We start from the raw sequence: 9320 nt of genomic DNA, 5'->3' as shown, positions 1-9320 counted from the left end.
TTAGTTCCAGTGTTATTACATGTTTAGTTCCAGGGTTGATACATGTTTAGTTCCAGTGTTATTACATGTTTAGTTCCAGGGTTATTACATGTTTAGTTCCAGGGTTATTACATGTTTAGTTCCAGGGTTATTACATGTTTAGTTCCAGGGTTATTACATGTTTAGTTCCAGGGTTTTTACATGTTTAGTTCTAGGGTTATTATATGTTTAGTTCCAGGGTTATTACATGTTTAGTTCCAGGGTTTTTAGATGTTTAGTTCCAGGGTTATTACATGTTTAGTTCTAGGGTTATTACATGTTTAGTTCCAGTGTTATTACATGTTTAGTTCCAGGGTTGATACATGTTTAGTTCCAGTGTTATTACATGTTTAGTTCCAGGGTTATTACATGTTTAGTTCCAGGGTTATTACATGTTTAGTTCCAGGGTTATTACATGTTTAGTTCCAGGGTTGATACATGTTTAGTTCCAGTGTTATTACATGTTTAGTTCCAGGGTTATTACATGTTTAGTTCCAGGGTTTTTAGATGTTTAGTTCCAGGATTATTATATGGTTAGTTCCAGGGTTATTACATGTTTAGTTCTAGGGTTATTACATGTTTAGTTCCAGTGTTATTACATGTTTAGTTCCAGGGTTATTACATGTTTAGTTCTAGGGTTATTACATGTTTAGTTCCAGTGTTATTACATGTGTAATTCCAGGGTTGATACATGTTTAGTTCCAGGGTTGTTACATGTTTAGTTCCAGGGTTTTTACATGTTTAGTTCCAAGGTTTTTAGATGTTTAGTTCCAGGATTATTATATGTTTAGTTCCAGGGTTTTTAGATGTTTAGTTCCAGGGTTATTACATGTTTAGTTCTAGGGTTATTACATGTTTAGTTCCAGTGTTATTACATGTTTAGTTCCAGGGTTGATACATGTTTAGTTCCAGGGTTATTACATGTTTTGTTCCAGGGTTGATACATGTTTAGTTCCAGGGTTATTACATGTTTAGTTCCAGTGTTATTACATGTTTAGTTCCAGGGTTATTACATGTTTAGTTCCAGGGTTTTTAGATGTTTAGTTCCAGGATTATTATATGGTTAGTTCCAGGGTTATTACATGTTTAGTTCTAGGGTTATTACATGTTTAGTTCCAGTGTTATTACATGTTTAGTTCCAGGGTTATTACATGTTTAGTTCTAGGGTTATTACATGTTTAGTTCCAGTGTTATTACATGTGTAATTCCAGGGTTGATACATGTTTAGTTCCAGGGTTATTACATGTTTAGTTCCAGGGTTTTTACATGTTTAGTTCCAGGGTTTTTAGATGTTTAGTTCCAGGATTATTATATGTTTAGTTCCAGGGTTTTTAGATGTTTAGTTCCAGGGTTATTACATGTTTAGTTCTAGGGTTATTACATGTTTAGTTCCAGTGTTATTACATGTTTAGTTCCAGGGTTGATACATGTTTAGTTCCAGGGTTATTACATGTTTTGTTCCAGGGTTGATACATGTTTAGTTCCAGGGTTATTACATGTTTAGTTCCAGGGTTATTACATGTTTAGTTCTAGGGTTATTACATGTTTAGTTCCAGTGTTATTACATGTTTAGTTCCAGGGTTATTACATGTTTAGTTCCAGGGTTATTACATGTTTAGTTCCAGGGTTATTACATGTTTAGTTCCAGGGTTATCACATGTTTAGTTCTAGGGTTATTACATGTTTAGTTCCAGTGTTATTACATGTTTAGTTCCAGGGTTATTACATGTTTAGTTCCAGGGTTATTACATGTTTAGTTCCAGTGTTATTACATGTTTAGTTCCAGGGTTGTTACATGTTTAGTTCCAGGGTTTTTAGATGTTTAGTTCCAGGGTTATTACATGTTTAGTTCCAGGGCTATTACATGTTTAGTTCTAGGGTTATTACATGTTTAGTTCCAGGGTTATTACATGTTTAGTTCTAGGGTTATTACATGTTTAGTTCCAGTGTTATTACATGTTTAGTTCCAGGGTTGATACATGTTTAGTTCCAGGGTTATTTCACAGTAACAGAAACAGGTCTGACACTCTATGACTGTTTAGAGTTGATCACAGTGACAGCCTGGGGGAACAAACTGTTTTTATGGAGGGTAATTTTGGCGTACAGTGATCTGTAGCGTCTGCCGGAGGGGAGGAGTTTAAACAGATTGTTTGCAAGGTGGGAGGGGTCTGCAGTGATGATACCTGCCCGTTTCCTGACCCTGGACAGGTATAAGTCTTGGATGGAGGGCAGATCAACACCAAGGTAGAGCATGAGGCTCTTAATCTCGGGGTCGTGGTGGCCTAGTGGTTAAGGACGCTGGGCTTGTAATCGGAGGGTTGCCGGTTCAAGCCTCACCTGGGCCATCACTGTGGGATGTTGAGCAAGTCCCTTAACCCCGAACTGCTCCCCAGGCGCCGCAAAATGGCTGCCCACTGCTCCTCAGGGATGGGTTAAATGCAGAGGACGAATTCCATTAATGTACTAACATTACATGGCCAATTAAAGGCGAAAGCCCTGATTTAATCTTTAATCTTTAATAATCTTTTCTACAGTCCTGATTATTCGTTGTAGTCTGTGTTTGTCTAGTTTGGTTGTAGATCCAAACCAGACAGTGATGGAGGTGCACAGAACAGACTGAATGATGGAGGTGTAGAACATGATCAGCAGCTCCTGGGGCAGGTTGAACTTCCTCAGCTGATACAGGAAGTACTTCCTCTGCTGTGCCTTTTTTCTGTTTGAGTCTATGTGGGAGGTCCACTTCAGGTCCTGTGAGATTGTGGATCCCAGGAACCTGAAGGAGTCCACGGTAGACACTTTGCTGTTCAGAATGGTGGGGGGGGGAGTGGGGGGGATTTCTCCTGAAGTCCACTGTCATCTCCACAGTCTTGAGCGGGTTCAGTTCCAGATGTTTCTGACTGCACCAGAGAGCCAGCTGTTTCACCTCCGTCTGAAGACAACTCGTCCTCGTCCCAGATGAGACCGATGACGGTGGTGTCGTCTGCAAACTTCAGGAGTTTCACAGAGGGGTCCCCTGAGGTGCAGTCATTGGTGAAGAGGGAGAATAGAAGTGGGGAGAGAACACACCCCTGAGGGGCGCCAGTGCTGAGTGACCGGGTGCTGGATGTGATGCTTCCCAGCCTTACTTGCTGTTTCCTGTCAGACAGGAAGTTGGTGATCCACTGACAGGTGGAGGCTGGCACTGTGAGCTGGGTGAGTTTCTGGTGAAGGATGTTGAACGCAGAGCTGAAATCCACAAACAGGATCCTAGCGTAGGTCCCTGGGGAGTGGAGGTGATACAAACTGCAGGGGGTCCAGCAGGGGTCCTGTGATGTCCTTCAGGTGGCTCAGCACCAGCCTCTCAAAGGACTTCATGACTACAGACGTCAGGGCAATGGGTCGTATCAGCGCCACTTTATTCCCTGTATCAGCGTCACTTACTGACAACCTGCCCTAGAACTCTAAACTTTGCACCTTGATACTCTAGTTTGTATAGTCTGTTTTATTCATTTGTATTTATTCATATTTCCCAATTGTTATAACTACATCCCTTCAAGATGTTTGCTTTTACCTACTTTACGTAAGATACCTCTTTTTACTATTTAACTGTCTGCACATTTCTTGTATATTCTGCACACCCTGAGTGATCTTATGCCAAATGTAATAAGTGAATTTCTCTATTGTGACATCAATAAAGGATTATCTTATCTTATCTTAGTCATTGAGTCCTGTGATGGCAGGTTTCTTTGGGACTGAGATGATGCTGGAACTTTTGAAGCAGGAAGGTACTTCACACAGCTCCAGTGATGTGTTGAAGATCCGTGTGAAGATGTGGACCAGCTGCTCAGCACAGGCTTTCAGGCAGGAGGGAGACACTCCGTCTGGTCCTGGAGCCTTTTTGATCTTTTGTTTCTTGAATAACTGGTACACATCTCTGTCATTGATCTTCAGGGCAGGTGGGGGGTCAGAGGGTGAGGGATGGGGGGAAGTGGGGGGAGCAGGAAGGGCAGAGTCCAGGTGATGGGCTGATGCTGATGAGCTGGGGGGTGGGTGTGAAAACCTGCAGTAGAAGCTTTTCAGGTCTTCAGCCAGTCTTTTGTTACCTGCAGGGTGGGGGGAGGGTTTCCTGTAGTTAGTGACCTCACGCAGGCCTGTCCACACTTCTGAAGGGTCTTTGTTTGAGAAGCAGGGGTTAAATTATGGAACTGCCTAAACCAGTGGTCCTCAACCTGTTCAGGCCATGACCCCCAAAATGAAGGTCCCAGAAAGGACCCCCACTCTAGCTGAAGGTGGTTGAACATCCGTAAAGTCAGCAAAATGATGAAAAATACTCAAAGCGACAACAGAAAATCACAAAACAAGAGGAAAATTGCCCAAATGACAACAATATCACATAAAAACAACCATAAAATGTACGCTCAGCCCCTTATATATACAGTATATGTAATATAGACAAATGCTAATTGACTGAGCCTGAACCTGTTACTAAGATGTATATTTACATTTGTGTTCTTCTTTGTATGTGAAACCCTTTTATCAAAATAAAACAAAAATCAAAAGTAATTTTGCTCCTTTGTCCTTGTGGGTATGGTGAAGACCACTGGACAAGTGGTATGAATTATTCTGATATTAATATTATAACAATAATGTACATAACAATTATTTGGTCTAAAAAACACGCCAAAGTTGCTAGGGCTGGCCCTGTGTACACTAAATGAGAGAAAAATACACTAAACAACAAAATGACTCCAAAATACACAAAGCCACAACACAAAAAGAGAGAAAAATTCACAAAAACACAACAATATTACATATCATAAAATACACACTCAGATAGCTTTTTGGAGTCCATCCATAAAGTCAGCAAAATGATGGTCCATTGTTCTAAGGTTCAAAGTGTCAATATTGAAACATTAGTTTAATAATAGTTGCCATGTATGCTGAGGAATAGTTGAAGTAAAGACTTGTCACATTCTTACACATCTCAGTTTACATAAACACATTGTTATATAAAGAAGACTTTATAGTTAATGTATATGAAAGGCTATAAAAAGTAACATGAATATAATAACACATGATCATGTGATCAACACATGCTAATTACTCATTTCTTGCCACACATAAAACATACATATTTAACCTGTACATTGGTGGTTAAATGAATCTGTTCCCACACAATTAAAATCTGTATTTTCTTCCAGAAATAGTGTTTTTTGTTGGTTTAGTTTCTTATCAGGGATTTAAAACTTAAGGTTAGCCACAGGTGCAGGAAAGTTGATGGTCTGTAGATGTTGTAGGAGGTGAAGTAGGAATGTGCTGAGTCATTGTACAACGTGATTTATTTTAGGTTACTAAATTGTTATATCTTGTTTTCTATAATCCCAGTGAAAAAACGCAAATGACGAGTTATCTCGTCAATGGCACTGAGGGAGTTAATCATTAATAGCCTCTGTAAAACATTTTTTTTTTTTTTTTTTTAAAGCTATAGAGAGCCATTGTATAAGAGTCAAAGGGCCACATTAAGCCCCAGAGCCGCAGGTTGTAGACCCCTGCTCTGGGAGAACCACAGTTGAACATCTGTCCTGGTATCATAGTCCATCAGTTCTGGTGCCTCCAAAATGATTCTGATGAGTGTGTACACTATCGCTGAGTGCAGCGCGTTCTTCCTTTTTACTGCTGCTCTCAATGTGAGCGTGCACTCAGTGAACGACTCGTTATGCCTGGCTCTGTTCATAGTGGACCGTGAGCAATCCAAAGGAGCACAATGGTCTTTATACTCATTCACCGTTACATTATCCACAGCGTGCACCGTCTCATCACCAGCATCGCGGAGAGAGAGAGAGAGAGAGAGATGCACTCTGTGGACGTGATGAAGAGCTCAGCTACTCCGTCCAAAATAAGGTCATCATACGAACTCGCACGGATGCGACCAGACAAAATTTTCACTCACACACTGAAATCGTACTCGCATATGCAACCATTTTGATCGCAGTCTCGAGCCCTGTGTATGTATATGTTTCTATTTATGTGTGTATAGAGATTCAGTGGGTACGGAACGTATTCAGACTTCTTTAAATGTTTCACTCTTTGTTTCATTGCAGACATTTGCTAAAATCAAAAAGTTCATTTTATTTCTCATTAATGCACACTCAGCACCCCATCAGAACAGAAAAAAACTGAAATGTAGACATTTTTGTAAATGTATTAAAAAACAAAAAGTGAAATATCACATGGTCATTAGTATTCAGACACTTTGCTGTGACACTCATATTTAACTCACACACTGTCCATTTCTTCTGATCCTCCTTGAGATGGTTCTGCTCCTTCATTGGAGTCCAGCTGTGTTTAATTAAACTGATTGATTGATTGATTGATTGATTGATTGATTGATTGATTGATTAAGACCTTACAGCTCACAGTGCATGTCAGAGCAAATGACAATCATGAGGTTGAAGGAACTGTCCAAGGAGCTCAGAGACAGAATTGTGGTAAGGCAAAGATCTGGGCAAGGTTATAAAAGAGCTTCTGCAGCACTGAAGGTTCCTAAGAGCACCACCATAATCCTTAAATGGAAGAAGTTTGGGACCACCAGAACTCTAACTAGACCTGGTCGTCCAGACAAATAGAGCAATCGTGTGAGAAGAGCCTTGGTGAGAGAGGTAAAGAAGAACCCAAAGATCACTGTGGCTGAGCTCCAGAGATGCAGTATGAAGATAGAAGAAAGTTCCACAAAGTCAACTATCACTGCAGCCCTCCACCAGTCAGGACTTTATGGTAGAGTGGCCCAACAGAAGCTTCTCCTCAAAGCAAGACATATGAAAGCCTGCATAGAGTTTGTCAAAAAACACATGAAAGACTCCCAGACTATGAGAAATAAGATTCTCTGATCAGACCAAGATTGAACTTTTTGTTTTTTTAATTCTAAGCGGTATGTGTGGAGAAAACCAGTCACTGCTCATCACCTGCCCAATACAATCCCAACAGTGAAACATGGTGGTGGTAGCATCATGCTATGGGGGTGTTTTTCAGCTGCAGGGACAGGATGACTGGTTGCAATTGAAGGAAAGATGAATGTGACCAAGTACAGAGATATCCTGGAAGAAAACCTCTTCCAGAGTTCTCAGGACCTCAGGCTGGGCAGAAGGTTCACCTTCCAACAAGACAATGACCCTAAGCACACAGCTACAATAACAAAGGAGTGGCTTCAGAACAACTCTGTGACCATTGTTGACTGGTCCAACCAGAGCCCTGACCTAAACCCAACTGAACATCTCTGGTGAGACCTGAAAATGTCTGTCCACCAACGTTCACCATCCAACCTGACAGAACTGGAGAAGATCTACAAGGAGGAATGTCAGAGGATCCCCAAATCCAGCTGTGAAAAACTTGTTACATCAGTCCCAAGAAGACTGTCTGTACGAGCTCAGAAGATGTTTCTACTCAATACTGAGCAAAGGGTCTGAATACTTATGACCATGTGATATTTCACTTTTTCTTTTTTAATACATTTGCAAAAAGTTCTACATTTCTGTTTTTTTTTTCTGTCCAGATGTGGTGCTGAGTTTATATTAATGAGAAATAAAATGAACTTTTTTTATTTTATCAAATGGCTGCAATGAAACAAACAGACACATATTTAAAGGGGTTTGAATACTTTCCGTACCCACTGTGTGTGTGTGTGTGTGTGTATATATATATATATATATATATATATATATATATATATGATATGATGAACTGCAGTCAAGTGTGTGTGTGTGCATTGTGTTTTGTTTTTTTTTTCCTTATGTATTTTATAATTACTTATTGTCTGTTTTGCTGTATCTGTCATTTGATTAAATTTTTAGGATCTCCTCAAAAATGAGATGATTTATCTCAAGGGGCGTGTCCTCTGATAAATGAATACATTTGCAATGTGATGTTCTGGCATGTTTGATCTTTAAATGTAATTTTCCTCTTAAATGATATTCTCCTCTCTCTCTAAAAATCTTTTCTGCAACTCTTTGAAAGTGCACCTTTGCTTGCTTCATATTTATATATTCAGATTTTTATATATTTATGTTTATATTTATTTCAATTTCTATTTTCATTTATTTATTTATTTTTTTAGTTCCATCCACTGCAGCACAGTGACGCAATCCTCCACAGGTGTGACGCCAGTGACCACGTCACATTGGGCGAGGCAGCAGCAGGCCACGCCCCCCACTGGGAATGCGGAAGTGCGTGTATGGCGAATAAAAGGTGAGTATCGGGCAGGTTAGAGCGGATCTGCTGCTCCTTCACTCCTCTGCAGGTAAAACTAACCGCTTTAACACTTTTTAATCACTGCTCACTTCTTAAATAAAGCTCTATTTACAAGAAATACAAGGAATCTTTCTTTTTATTTGCTTCTTTCTTTAAGTCTTTTCTTTTCAGGACATTTTCTCAGTCGACTTGATTGATCAATGAAATTGTGTTTGGTTTTAAATGAAAGAGAATATAAATATAAAACAAGTGTAAATGCATTTTATTAATTATTGGTTTTTTTTTAAACAATGAAAGGGCATCTAGTCTCCTCCATGTAAACTTTATTTAAAGAAGATTCATTTCTTGGACGTTTTTTCCTTCCAATGTTTTTATTTATATATTGCTTTAAGTTACTGTTTCATTTGTCATTACAACTGTGAAAACAAAACACATATATTTTGTACAGGTTTATTTAAAATAAAAAAAATTAAAAAAAATGCTTTTTTTGTTGTAAAATTCTGTCTATAATTGAGTTTTCCAATATTAAGTGCATATAATTCAGTCCTATGTATTTTTTTTAAACCTTATGTTTCTTAATGAATTAATAATATTAATATGACACATATTCAATTCAAACTTGCTGAATTATATTGATTTAATGATTGTGATTTTGTTTCCTGAATGACCTCCTAATCATTCAATGTTCTTTTTTTTGTTTAGATAGAAGATATTTGTGCTTTTCTCATGTTTTGTGTTGACTGTAGATATGATTGTGTAAGTTAGGTGTTGTTGTGTTCCACATTAGCACACAATGATGGGTGTGTCCCTCCCCAGGGCCACTGTCTGTTCATGCCCAGATGTGCCACATGTTCACATTGCATTAGGACACACCCAGAAGCATCAGGTGGTGCTATTTAATGACCTTCTGTTGTCTCATATTACAGGTTAGTCTGGTCAGGGCGGGGTTTGTGTCCCTGGAAGCTTTAATGCATATTAAACACAGTTTATTAGAGGTGACATGTACATGTACAATAAATCACGCTAAAATGTTAATCTTATGATTGAGTATTATAACCACATTACTATACAAAGAAATC

The 9320-nt window shown here is 39.0% G+C and overlaps 1 protein-coding gene across 2 annotated transcripts in view; it reads left to right on the top strand.

Annotated features, from left to right (window-relative positions):
* Window positions 1-8195: 8195 nt before the first annotated feature.
* The window catches only part of scinla (scinderin like a), a 16062-nt gene continuing 14937 nt past the window's right edge, over window positions 8196-9320 (top strand). Inside the window, exons 1-2 of one of the 2 annotated variants that reach the window (XM_028443454.1) lie at window positions 8216-8290; window positions 9058-9167. The gene's annotated coding sequence lies outside the window, so the exon portion shown is untranslated. Of the gene's footprint in view, window positions 8291-9057; window positions 9168-9320 lie in introns of both variants that reach the window. The other variant, XM_028443455.1, reaches the window with a different exon arrangement.

The sequence above is a fragment of the Gouania willdenowi genome, chromosome 4 (genome assembly GCF_900634775.1).
Source record: "Gouania willdenowi chromosome 4, fGouWil2.1, whole genome shotgun sequence".
Taxonomy (NCBI): Eukaryota; Metazoa; Chordata; class Actinopteri; order Blenniiformes; family Gobiesocidae; genus Gouania; species Gouania willdenowi.
Note: the sequence above shows the minus strand (reverse complement) of the source record. Positions and strands in the feature narration are given on the sequence as shown.